The 13,739-nt window shown below is 40.9% G+C and overlaps 1 protein-coding gene across 1 annotated transcript in view; it reads right to left on the reverse strand.

Moving 5' to 3' along the window:
• Positions 1–7,618, reverse strand: part of LOC5570155 (latrophilin Cirl) — a 151,622-nt gene extending 144,004 nt beyond the window's left edge. Inside the window, exon 1 of the mRNA XM_021850288.1 lies at positions 6,644–7,618. The gene's annotated coding sequence lies outside the window, so the exon portion shown is untranslated. The remainder of the gene's footprint in view (positions 1–6,643) is intronic.
• Between the last annotated feature and the right edge of the window lie 6,121 nt (positions 7,619–13,739).

A 13,739-nucleotide genomic window follows, 5' to 3' on the forward strand; every position in this document is an offset into this window, starting at 1 on the left:
GGTCATTTTTTCGTCCAAAAGAAAAAAAATTACATTATTCGTAGAGGATTGGCTTGTTTTTTAGGCTCCCATACAATTTGTACGAAATGCATAATTACTCAAATAACTCCAAAATCGATTTCCTCAAAACTAAGTTTTTGTCACTTACATCCCTTTGCTTCTAACCCCTTCATTTGGAAATAACTAATCCAAAAAATATTAAAGATCTAACATAAGTGTAAAATATTCCAATTTAAATTGTGTAATTTTCAATTACTACTACGAATATTACATTAACTTTTCTTATAGTAACAAAGATTGACTCAATGATGTTTACGAGGATTTCAAAGCAGAATAAAACTGATCTCGGGTAAGAAGAATCTTACTCAGAGCATTGACTGAAAAAGTTTTTAGGGAATTCATCCTAGTCCGATAATGACATAAAACAGTTCAGATCGAAAAATGTTTGTTTCAACCATTATCCTATGTAGGTATGTCAAAAGAGCATCTGAATTCGTAGCATTTGAAGCATCTGAATTAAATGGTAATTACTCAAAGGAAGCGTCCCGTTTTCAAAAAGGACCATTTGACCTGTTCATACAAAATTTCACTTTCCACACAAACTAGGGAGTCTGATCCTATTCTTGATATTTTTGATTCACTTCGGTTATGGGTTTTTTTGAAAGCTACAAACCTCATATTTGGCCACAATATGCGCCGTACTAAAGTGTTTCTTATTGCAAAGTTTCAAACAATTTGGCCGAGAAAAACCCCCCTGCCAGAGTGAATTATGGAAGTGCCCAAGTGGTTCTGCACTATTTCCTAACAAGAGAAGTCGCACGCAAGCTGATAAAAGATGCCGGTATTACGCACCCAACAGTGCAAGATGCATCTGAAGCTAAATCACCAGACGGAAATCTTAATATTGATTAAGACGAACGGTGCGACATCGCAAGTTCTGCAAGCCAAATATGGTGGCTCTTAATCTTTATACATGACAACATGTCACATGATGTTTTGTTTCATTCAATTATGGATGCAATATATCAACAATATGGATAAAAATCAGATTTTGACCTCGTTTCTAAAACGTAAGCCTGACTTGTTGATGTTAATGACTAATTTGTAGCCTTGTGAATCAGACGAAATAAACAGTTTTAGTACCAATTATGGCAATAGTATTTCTGGCATTCGTTATAAAGATGTACCAGTTATGGACTACCGTTTATTTACACAAAATGAACTCAAATCCATCTTCTTATCATCATAAACAAATATTTTAATCATTTCGGTGGATATTGACCGTTGTATTCTATTGGAACAATAACATAAATTACTCTTTGTTCCCACTATTGCCATAAATGGTACTATAGCGATAATGGTCATCCATAGAGGGGGAAGGGATGTATGAGATCGCGATCCATCCAAACTTTGGAATTTTAGTATGGACAAAAGACCACGAGCAGAGAGGAAAGTGAGGGGTGTTCTGAAAATCCAAAACAAATGACCACGTGTTTTGTGGAAAGCCCAATTCCAATATACTTCAATTTTTAAATCCCTTAATGGCCACGATTTCGACGGAATTAGTTGTCCGGAACACTTCCAGAATGTGGCCAATGTGACTAAAAATGTGCTAAACGGCCTTCTATGAGCGAAGATGAGAGATGACATGTTGGAGTCAATGTTTTTAAACCTTTTTTGAACGAATCTCTCTCGTGAAGAACCCTACCGCATTGCACTTTAGAATCAATAGGTACAGCCACCCCTCAATTATGGATCAACAAGGGTAGGTGTACCAGTTATGGCCATAGTGGTTCCCTATTTGGCCATACGGGATAACATGAATGTCTCCACATTTTGAAAGGTTTTGTGTGTTTTAGCAGTAAGATATAGGATATATCTTGTTGTTAATACATTCCAAAAGATTAAACAAGTAAAGGTTATCGAAAATTCACATATGGCCAAATAGGGAACCACTATGGCCATAACTGGTACACTTTCCTTATAAGTCGTTTTTCAGATCAATATATGATTAAAAAACATGGTAACGCTGTACAAAACAAAATTACCTCCTAGGCACTGCAGGATAAAGTTGTTTTTGAGAGTACACGTCAAAACTCGCGGTTATCTACCAAAAAGTGTCGAATTCGATACAAATTTCAAATGATGTCCACCCCACAGATGTGAATCAGTGGGAGAGAAGGATCCTTATTATGGACCAAATCGACTCATATTATGGATCAAAACACTATAACAGCAATGGATCATTGAATGTAGTTTTTGACAGTGCTCACCACATCAAAACAAAGGCGCCACTGTATATGGGATTTAACATTGTGACAGCATTGCTGTTCTTTCAAACACACAAGGCTACGGTGGCGTTATCTATGCTTTCCATAGCGGCCGTTTTGGTTATTTTAATGATCCATTTGTCTGCGAGGTAAACGAGTGGTGTGTTAGTGAAAGCATACGTTTTGGCGTTTGTTTCGGAGTCGTCTAATCTTTGATTCATAACTGTGGTATGGTTTTCAATGTCCCACAATTATGAATCAACGCTTCTGGGAATACGGTTGACATTTAATTTTCTACGGACGGAAAAAATGCTCAAGCTCAAGGATTATTAGGGAGCCGGATTCAGGGTACTTTTGATTCACTTCGGCAGATTGGTTTTATGATAGCTACTGAGTTCATATTTGGCCACGTAATAAGTCATATTGAAATGTTTCTGTGCAGAATGCTAAAGTGAATCATGGAAGTGCCGAAGTAGTTCTTCACCCTATAGAAAAAAACACTGGAGACAAAATTACAGTGAACTGTACTGCCGTGAATCGCAAGTCAGTCTCATCTGCATTTTCGTCAAAATTGAGTTGAGTTCAGTTTACAGCATCTCTTCCAATGCTCTTTCAACTGCACTAATGAGAACTGTTCGGAAAAAATAGGAAAAAAAGAAGTCAAATTGCCTATAATGCATAACAGTCCCACTACAGATCTCTGCACCGTGTAACACATAAATACTTTTACAAATATTCAAAGGCGTCGTGTAATGGGTCATAACACATCTCAACAGAATGCGGAAGAGTAGACTGTTTGGTGACTGATATAAATTTTCTAAATAGGCTTTTCCAATGACCAACTATTGTTGTTACCCAGGCAAAGCCTTCAAGTACTTCAAATGGGCCGTTCTCAGGAACTATTTTTTTATGGATTGTTTAACGGAATTCTTGAGGAACTACATCAAAGTAGTCATTTTAGATACCTTTGAGAGTTCAATCTGATTTTTTTCCAAGAAAATCCAGAAATTTTTAAAGAGATTCCACGAGGAATTTCTTCAAGATTTTTTCCAACATTTCAAAAATATCTCGAAGAATTACCTTAGGAAATCTTCAGGTATACGTCAGTTTCATCCATTCTTTTGAAAATTTGCTAAGAAAGCCTTCAAACAGTTTACCCAGAAATAAATCTTTCTACTTCTAAAGATACCTCAAAGAGGAAAATTCAGGAATTCTTGATGAACTCTTTCAAGGATCTCCATATGAACTCCTGAGGCATCTGAACACAAGAGTAGGATCCGGCTCCTTATGCTATCCTTGAAAATTATCGAATAACAAAGTATCATATCATGGAAAAATTTGTTGTTTGGGCAAAAATACTTAGTTTGTATGGGATAAAAACTAGAAGATATCTTATTTCGCCATTGTAACAACAAACTAGAAACAAAAGCGAATCGAAGAATGAGACATTCAACTGCTAAATTTACCCCTATTTTTGTTTCCACTTGTAGAACTAATTTACTTATTATTTTGTAATTGACATTTCAATAACAAGAAGAAGAAGAATGGATAGATATCGAGAGTTGACTGTAACGCGTAAACCAACTCGGAATTGTTTGTGGAAGCCTTAGAAATTTTGTGTAAGATTTTTTCTGCAAAAAGCATCATGTTTCGTAAAGCGGAAGATTAAACTTTGTCCAAACTAGTATACAGTGTAATAAACAATGACAAATTGTAAATATTGTTGTCTAGGTAAAAGGTGTGTTTCTCAAGATGTTCATTCTTGTAAACTTGATAACGCTATGGAGATGGAAAAAATTAATGGATTTGATTCAATCTTTAACTGTTTCTCTCAGTGACAATTCCCTAACCTCAAATCCACCTGTTCCACGATTATAAATTCTTGACTTTCAAGAACAAATTTGCATCTAACAAGTAAAGCTTTGTTAGAAAGGAAGATTCCAACTATTTACTTTGTGCTTCATAGTCTAAATTTGCCGAATTATCCATTTTTAGATTCATAGAACAGGAAAAAAGTGAGGTTACGAGTCGCTTCTGGTTTCTCTTCATTTGCCGACCAATGAAACTCTTTTTCAAGGTGGAACGAAATAAACATAATTTTAACCATTAGTTTCTCAGCTGAAATTTGATTGAAGTTTTTTATCCTGTGTTCACACACTATCCGTCAAAAGTATGGAATCGCTTCACAGACTATAAAAACACCCGCACAAATTTTAGTTATCATTTTCAGTTATTTGAACTTGTTTATGCAATCAGAATAATAACAAGTTAAGTTCTTCGGTAATTCACCTCTACCCGGAATGACATTGCTCTTCGCTTGTGCAAGTATGAGCACGACTAGAGTTACCATCCGTCCTGATTTAGCAGGACATGGCCTGATTTTGAGATTGTTTTGAGGCTCCTGAATTATTTTTCATATTTCAAATTTTATCCTGGTTTTTTTCTGTTTGGCAAACACCGTGAAATGTCAGAGATAGTTTGAATTAGGAAAAGCTATCCTAATACCAAAATACAGCAAATATGTTCTAATGGCATCTATCCCAAAATCTACGTTGAGTTCTGTGATTCACAAATCGACTTCAGCTGCATAGAAAATTTGGGATGCGTTTCATACTGTATTACAACGCCTTCAGGTTCAAACGATGTTTCCATACTAAAACACAAGTTATCATCTTTGGTGTATTTTCACAGCAATCTATAGCTATCAGAATGCAAGAGATCACCGAAGATGGTAGCAATTATGGGAACATAAAACTGCTTACTATCTTTGTGCAATATGTTGACGCATCACAATAAGGCATTCTCTTATTATTATGCCTTATTTTTGGAACTCAAAGAAGTTTCAAATGAGAAAGCTTTTACGTATCATTAAAAATGTACTCAGAAAGCACAATTTACAATTTCAGTGAAGCTTTTCCATTATTGGGCGTATTATTACAGCGATCAGTTGGTTGATCTTTCAGTGGAGTTAATATTTAGAAAAACTATGGCCGAAACTACAAATTTCACTGTCGGTTTCCAGTGAAGATCTTTGCCAGATTTCTATCAAAAACCTTGATCAGGCATTGCAGAATACGCTCTCTTTTGATTTTTAAGGACGATTAAAGCAAGCGAAGAAAAACATCCCATCTGTTGCGGCATATGATCGACAATGTATCGCAAGTTGTAACAAGTCTGATAAATAGGAGCAGCGAACAAGAGCCCCAAAGAGAGAGCGATGATAAAATCCATTTTCCCGCTTGTTTTTCGTTGGGGTAGGTGTTTTATTTAACTGGCACGACAAACAATCCCCAAACTCCCGATAGCAATTGTGCCCTCCAGGTTTGGAGCTTGTTTAGAGGGGTTTTTATCATACACTGCTATCCCCCCGATCTGATCAAAGTTGTAGCAGTATACGATAAACAGTCTCTCAAAAAGTGCTGTATGTTATGATAGTTACAGAGAGCGATACGTGAGAGATTCTCTCAATTTTCTCAGGATTCAATCCCTGACCTTGATTGATTTCTTTAGGACTCTTCGTGAATTTCTAGCAAGATCACGATCTAGAGTATCGCGAAATCTCAATTGAAATTTAACCAGGACTGAGCCCAGTGGAGAAGACTCATCCATTCGGCACAGATCAACCTTATTTGTGACACTTCTAAATGATTCATAGCAGATTCTCTGTGAAACCATGACAGGGGAATTGTGAAAATTGCAAAATAAATGCCCTGATTTTGAATCTCCAATAGACGGTCATCCTAGGCACGACTACACCATACTGCCATTCTAGGACTACTTCAGTCTGATTATATTTTGAGTATATTTTGAACTTTGAGAAATTTATAACACTATCAATTTGTAAATGTAACATTTTTTAGAAGCACCTTAAACCGGTTTTCCCAAATCGTATAATATTTCTGAGAGACTTCTTTGTACAAAATAAGTACTTGATGCTACGTCAGAATATATATTCAATGCTAATCTGTATGTTCTGCGATCAATGAAAGGCGATTTAAAATGCATGTCAGACAAGAAATTTGGTGGCCCAACAAACATTTCAGCAGAACAAGAGTTGATCAAATCACTTCCAAACTGTTTGCAGCAAAAAAAAAAACGGCTTATGAAAACTTGGAAAGGTTTTTTTTTATTCAAAAACATGAGTCACATCGAGAAATTTATGAAACCATCATATTTTACATATTGCTTCGAAAATATTTCAAAAGAAATAGATGGAATGTATAGAAAACGATTAGTAAAATACCCTTCATATTTTTGGTGGCTTTCCCAAACAACATATAAACCATTAAACCTCTCTGATTGCAACATGTTAACATTGTACCGGGCGAATACTGATGTTGATATAGAAACACATTTAAAACAACCATACCAACCTTTTTCTCCAACACAGCTTCAATCTCCCGAATATGAACTCGCCTAGCAGAACTATGCACACTGAATTCTTTTCTGGGTTTCTTCTCTTCTTCTAGCACCTTGTGCCGTAAAGCGACCGTTCACCGTACGTGTAGATATTCGTGGAATCAACAACGGCCACCATTTAGATCATCACCATCATCACTGCTAATATTCCCTGTGTATTGACGTGCTCGTTGGCAACACTTGCCAGCGCTTTCCCAACAAAGATACACAACTATGTTGTGAAGAAGCGAACTGCAGAGACGATGGTACACAAACGCATAAACACTCTTCTTTGGTGGCTGCTGACTGATGCTTTCGCTTCTCACCGTTTTGCCGACTGACCAACGAGGATTACATTAACACTAGCACGGGTACTCACGACAATTGCACTCTTTGGTTGGCCCACCGAAATACACACGAGGGGAACTCTTCGTTAGTTGCTTCGTGCCCTCAACGGGCAGCATAAGCATAGCACACGACGACGATCAGCGATCAACGAACGAACGAACGGTAGAAATTAAGGTGATGTGGTGAGCGACTTTCTGCTTCTTCCTTTTCCACCTTCCATTCCGTTTATTCTGCTTCCATCAACGACTGTACGACTACTTCGGAAATAATGGTTTTCAATGGTCGTCGTCGGAGACTGGGACCGACCAAACAAAGGGCACACTTTTCGGGTCAATTTTTTCGTCACTATCGAACGCGAAAGAACGTTATTTCTTGCGCAAGGGCAACACTGCACCCACCGGAACCACTTTTCGGTACACCTGAACGCGAACGTGACACTTTTGGGCGAGATTTTCCGACTTGAAATTCACAGCACGGCGGAGCAACGAAAATCGCGACCGTCAGCTCTGGCTAGTGGCTGGTTTTACTTCTTCGGTCTCGTCTATCCTGTCCTGTCTGCTGCTGCCTGTGTCCGTATACGTTCGGTTGGACTCCTTTTGCTTGCATTGGACACTCACGGTTCGGCTGCGGTATCTCACTCTCCCGTTTACCTCGCGTATACGGATGCTGAGTCCGTTCCGTGGGCCGGGTTGCCAACCTGCGTGGAAGCCGTTTTGGGCCACCATAGTGAAATTTGAGCCAAAGTGGCATTCCAAGCCGGTACCCCGTGAATGTGTTGCTGTGCGTTTGACTCTGTGCATTTCATACAGTGAGGGATACACGTTCTTGCCAGAGGTGGTGCAACGGCTAATTACTTTTCTACTTAGGCTAGCTCATCACATATATCTTTTGTAGTATGATCATCTTTTGATGTAGGGATAATCTTTTCTTTCAGGTTGTGAAATCCTTTTACCCCGACTTTTCTTCCGTGTGATCATTCCTAATTATTCTTGATTCTATTGAACCCCGTTAAAAAATATAGGAGTCGCATTATTGTCATTGCGCTGGGCATCTTCTGGCAGTTGTTTTTTTTTCCTAGCTTTTTTTTTGTTAGGCGCTTCGTGCACTTGGCAACTACTATGCCGAGTATCATATACAGAATCTATTTATAGTTCTTATTGCTATTTCTCTCATACCGAACAGGTAGAGAAGAGTGCTATCGTTGGTCCAATCCATATCCATATCGAACTCCATTGATGTGCGGTGGTTCATTTTGCCATGTTTATGTGTCGTGTGAGGCAACAGCCTACAAAGAGGGTCAGTGTGTCTCAGTCACCATCCGATACTTACGAAGGATGGATGTGTTTATCCCCAATACACGGTTCTTCGTGCGGCGTCTTCTGATGGCTGGACGGGGTTTTTTGTGTGGGGGTATTGGGAATCGAACCCATGACCTTCCGCTTGCGAAGCAAAAGCGTAACCTCGAGGCTACGGGACCCCCTGGCAATTGGTTGTAAAACATCGAATTCAAAGCGCAAATTTTTCTGCAGTTCCGTCATTCCATTGGCAGAACGAAATATGAAAACTGAAGAGTTCCTGTTCGTTAGCCATTGCACACATCCTTCCAACTAGCTCTGGGTTCATCCTTCCTTCGCCGCCAAATACTGTTCTCTTGCACTCTGCCAAAGATCGTTCTCAGGACCCAACGTTCGCCGGCTCTAACTGCTTGCAGGTCCCCCTCGAGCATAGTCCACGTTTCATGCTCGTAGAGGATTACCGGTCTCTGGAGTGAAGAACTAGCCGTAACTTCGTATTTCACGGCTAACGTGGTTGTCCGCCGTCAGCAAGGATCCGAGGTAACTGCATTCATCTACCACTTCGAAGGTATCCCCGTGAATCGTAACACTGGTTCATAGGCGAGCCCTGTTACATTCGGCTCCACCCTCCAGCATGTACTTTGGTTTTCGATGCATTCACCTTCAGTCCTACTTTTGTTGCCTTACGTCCATGTCATCAGCGAAGTAAACAAATTGACCGAATCTAGTGAAAAACGTACCTCAGCTTTTACATCTGGCCCTTCGCATGACACTTTTCTACGCAGTTCTGCAAACCGTTCATCATGGCTCTAATCAGTTTTGTGAGCTTCCGGAGAAAGCTGTTCTCGTCCATGATCCTCTATAGCTCTATGCGATCGATACCGTCATATGCCGCTTTTAAATCGATGAACCGATGACGTGTAAGGATTTGACGCTCCAGGCTTTTTTGGAGGATTTGCCGTATTGTAAAGATCTGGTCCGTCGTCGAGCGGCCGTCTACGAAGCCGGCTTGATAACTTCCAGCGAACTCGATGGAAGGTGATCTGGGAAAATACCTTGTAGACGGCATAGTAAGAAATAGTGAGCACTCGATAGTTCTCACATTCCAGCTTGTCGTCTTTTTCGTAGATAGATCATAAAACTCCATGCATCCACTCCTCCCACATTTTGACTATTAGCCGATACAGACAAGCGATCAACTTCTCTGGACCCATCTTAATTTGCCTCTCCGATTTCACCCTTCTCAGCTGCCTCGTTAGGCACGAAATATCATCTGGAGTGTTCACCCGTGATCTTTACGCAGTTCTGCATATTGTTCATCGTCGCTTAAATGAGTCTTGTGAGCTTCCCTGTAAAGCCTGTCCACGTTAAATTTCGGACACCCAAAAAATGGCAGCAAAAAAAAGTTACTCATAATTCAACAAAAACAATTGTTTATTTCAGAATAAAAGAGTTATATCTACAAAATAAACAGTTGACAAGGATGTTAATCCTTCTTTCTGTAAAATTCTCGAACTTTCTGTGGTACACCCGCCATCCGTGTCCGAAATTTATCGTGGACAGGCTTTAAATCAGTTTTCCTCTTTGATTCTCCATTCTCTATGCGGTCGATACTGTCGTATGTCGCTTTAAAATCAGGGGAATGAACAGGGGATGCGTAAAAACCTTACATTGCCGGCATTTTTAGAAGCTTTGTATTTGAACGACATTTCTGTGCTTCTCTCAATCTGTCAACTGGTTGGTTCTATTGTCCAAAGTAGTTATTTCTCTCACATCTTTAAACCTCCATGTCTGTGCTATCAGCGCCATTCAAATGTTTGTTGTAGTGCTGATTCAACCTTTCGATCACCTCCGACAAAATTCAACCATCCCTGCACATTACGGGCTTGCGACACGAAACCTCTGCTGGATGCGTTGAGTTTTTAAACTTTCGCGTTTCTTGAATGCCGTATAGCCGCTCCGTTTCTTTACATTCCGTTTCCTTCAGGCAGCACTTTTACTTTTGGAACAAACGGGTCTGCTGCTTCCGCTTCTGTCTATAACGTTCCACATTATGCCAAATACCTTGCTGGGACATCACTGCCCACGCTGCGTCCTTCTCCTCCAGAATCATTCTACACTCCTCGGTGAATGAACCATTTAGTCAACAGACAATAGACTAATAGTGATGTGCAGTAGTTGAAATGGGGAATAATCATCGCCACGATGATGAATGACGGTGTACTACAGAATACATTCCGATTTTTCGGATAGGTTTCCTGATCGTTTTTTTTTTAGCTGGTTCAACGTTCCTCACAGCCACACCTGCATTGCGATGTTTCTCCAATTCACTCGTTTCAACAAGCCACCGGGGTGCATAATGCCGCACCATATCAATGTAAGAACATGTTTCATGTTGAGACCACAAACACTACATCATAATGGCAATACTACTCACCTGTGATAATTTCCATTCCTTCATTCATAAGTCAAATCTAAAAGCAAACAATAATAAGAATCAAAACTTAAAAAAAACTTCATATCAGCTCACCATTCGAACTTTCCAGATCGTCAACACCGATTGTTTATTAACAATCCTGTCTTTCAATTGTCTGACAGTTTCATAATATTCAATCCATCAATTGTATAACAGTTACCTTTCAACACAAGCTTGTTTGCAACAATACCGTGCCAGAACAATCCTTATTACATATATCGATAGAGTAGAGCGGAATACAAATAGGGGTGTAGTTTGTAGTAAACAATAGTTAGAAAACTGACTCTTCTCCCGTGATACTTGATTACTTACTTTCTTTTTGATGGTGTAACGTCCTTTCAGACATGATCAGCGCTACAATGTTACACCAACAAACTCTTAGAGTTGAATGAAGGAACAACCGGCTTAGTTGGTGGTCTAACGATAACCGACAATACATTTCAAATTAATTTATACACTAATTATTTCATGGCATGCTGAATATCGCACTTGCCCACTTCAAGGACGATGCTCAGCAGCCCGATCTTTCCCTCATCTTGAAAACAATTTACACCGTCTTCAGCACATTTGGCTGCACAGACTGAACAATCACTAACATTAAGTAACGGACAACACGAAACATCCAGTAGCCCAACGATGAATTTTTCGTTTGACGAAAAATGTCCACCGACTGGAGCGGGAATCGAACCCACACCTCGTGGCACAATACGCCTAGACGACTGACGCCGCTAACCGCAATAATCTGAATTTCCAAGCCAGGTCCTCGAATAAGCTTCATTAATCACAACAACACTTTTCTAGCTTCGAAGAGTGCGAAATATTTCGCTTCTGTGGATGACACACTCCTGCTTTCGCGCTGTCCAACTAATGGTTACTTCCCCAAGCTTCAACAAAAATCCGGAATTGGACTTCCGGTCGGCACGGTCGCCTGCCCAATTGGTGTCCGCATTCCCTCGAGATCACCGCTTCCTCCTAACTTCAACTTCTGTTTGGTAGTACCCAACCGCAACGCTCGCTTTTGCTTCCGTCCAATCGCTTTCCATCAGTTTGCTGGCTTCACGCCCAAGATTGGACACCGTTATTGTCAGATCAGGCCGCATGCAAACCCCAGGCTCTGGTACGTTTCGGTGGTGGTCATTATCTTCCCTACTTTTGCTTTGCGGTGACGTATCCTGTATCCATCGGAATCGGTGATGGCTTCACTGGCTCCATTTCGAATTTCGAAAGCATTTTTTCGATATAGCTTTCTTCTGAGAAGGAAACTTCCATCCTCTTACCGTTCGGTGTGGATGCCGAGGTAATTCTTCACATTACCCAGAAAACTAATTTTGAAAGTTCTTTCCATGTACTTCCTTACCCGCTTGTACTCCCTGTCGTCTTTGTTGACGATAAGCATGTCATTCACCTAGAGTAGGATGAACGATGATCCATCGGTCTTCGTGAAAAGGCAGTTGTCGGCTTCTGTGCTTCATATACCAACTCCTTCAAAAAGTCGGTGATAGTCCGGTTCCAGACTTTTCCGGCTTGCTTCAAGTAATACAAGCTCCTCCTGAAATGACATACCTCGTCGGGATTTCCGGATTCGTATCCGGGCGGTTGACACATGTAAACGGTCTCCGAAAGATTGCCATTCAAATATGCCGTCTTGATGTCGACATGCTTCACCTGCATCTTCTGGCACGCTGCTACCGTCCAAAGTGCCCGCAACGTGATGTGTTGGGCAACCGGCGCATAGACCTCGTCGTAGTCGGTTCCTTTTTTTTGGCTGCATCTTAGGGTAACTAATCGGATCTTGTATCTTGCTACATTCCCGTACTCGTCGGGCATCTTCTGAAACACCCACCGGCAGCCTATTGGTTTAGGGTTAGCAGGGAGACGAATAATATTCATTGTTTCCGCTCTGCGCCAGCGAAAACTTCTACTAACGCCCTCGGCTGTATCGTCTGCTGACTTGCTAGGCATCATAATATCATGCTTTACCAACTGCTCGGAAACGGAACAGTGATACTTCTTGATATGCACGGCTTGACACACTAATCGGCGTACTCGTAGACAAAGTTCCTCTCGGAGCGTTGAGAGGACGTTTATCGGCCTCGGTGAGTGTCGTGTCTTCATGCGAATCCATCGATGAATCATTTCGATCTCTGTCTCCGAAATACGTGGTTCGATCGTCGATCCGACGCAAGCAACTCCTTCTCCTCGTCATCTGCTGGAATAACCGACGGAAGTCATATTCTGCGCAGCGGCTTCCAACTTCGCTCAGTTTTGCTTCGGAATCCACAATCCGTCTTTTCTCTCCCACCACGCTTCGTTTGATGTGACATCCAGTGGTTAGAAGTACTTCGTCAGTAATCCTGCATCCAGAAGCATGCACCGCACCATTTCATTCAGCGTGCGGTTTTTGCGTTCTGCGATTCCATTTTGCTGAGGGGTGTGTGATGTAGTGAACTACTGTCTGATGCCTTCCTTCCGTAGTCGGAGCGAATGACCTTCGGAAGCCTGCCAAACGTGGCCTCCACCTCCGTCACAAAATGTTTCAGCTTCTCTACAACATCTGATTTTTCACGCAGGAAAAACACGATTGTGTAACGAGAGGTAGTCGTCGATGACTGTGAGGTAATACTGACATCCTCCTAACGTGACATTTTTCATCGGACCGGACACATCCACATGAAGTAGATCCAACGGTTGGTCGATCAGTTTCGTTTTTACTTGTTCAGCTCGTCGTCCGTTTTCGAAAGACTACTCAGCACCAGCACAACCAGTAGCTGCTCGTCAAGTGCCAGTCATACCGCGGAGAGACAGTCTAAGACTTTTTACATTTCGTTCACGAGCTTTTCCATGTCGTCGCCTTCACAGTACCGGTTGGCAATCAAATTCCGCAGATACGATACCTTGGATGTCAGCGTCGGCTTCTCGAAATGGTCCTTCAATCGATCCCATGCTTCACAA

The sequence above is a fragment of the Aedes aegypti genome, chromosome 3 (genome assembly GCF_002204515.2).
Source record: "Aedes aegypti strain LVP_AGWG chromosome 3, AaegL5.0 Primary Assembly, whole genome shotgun sequence".
NCBI classification, from domain to species: Eukaryota; Metazoa; Arthropoda; class Insecta; order Diptera; family Culicidae; genus Aedes; species Aedes aegypti.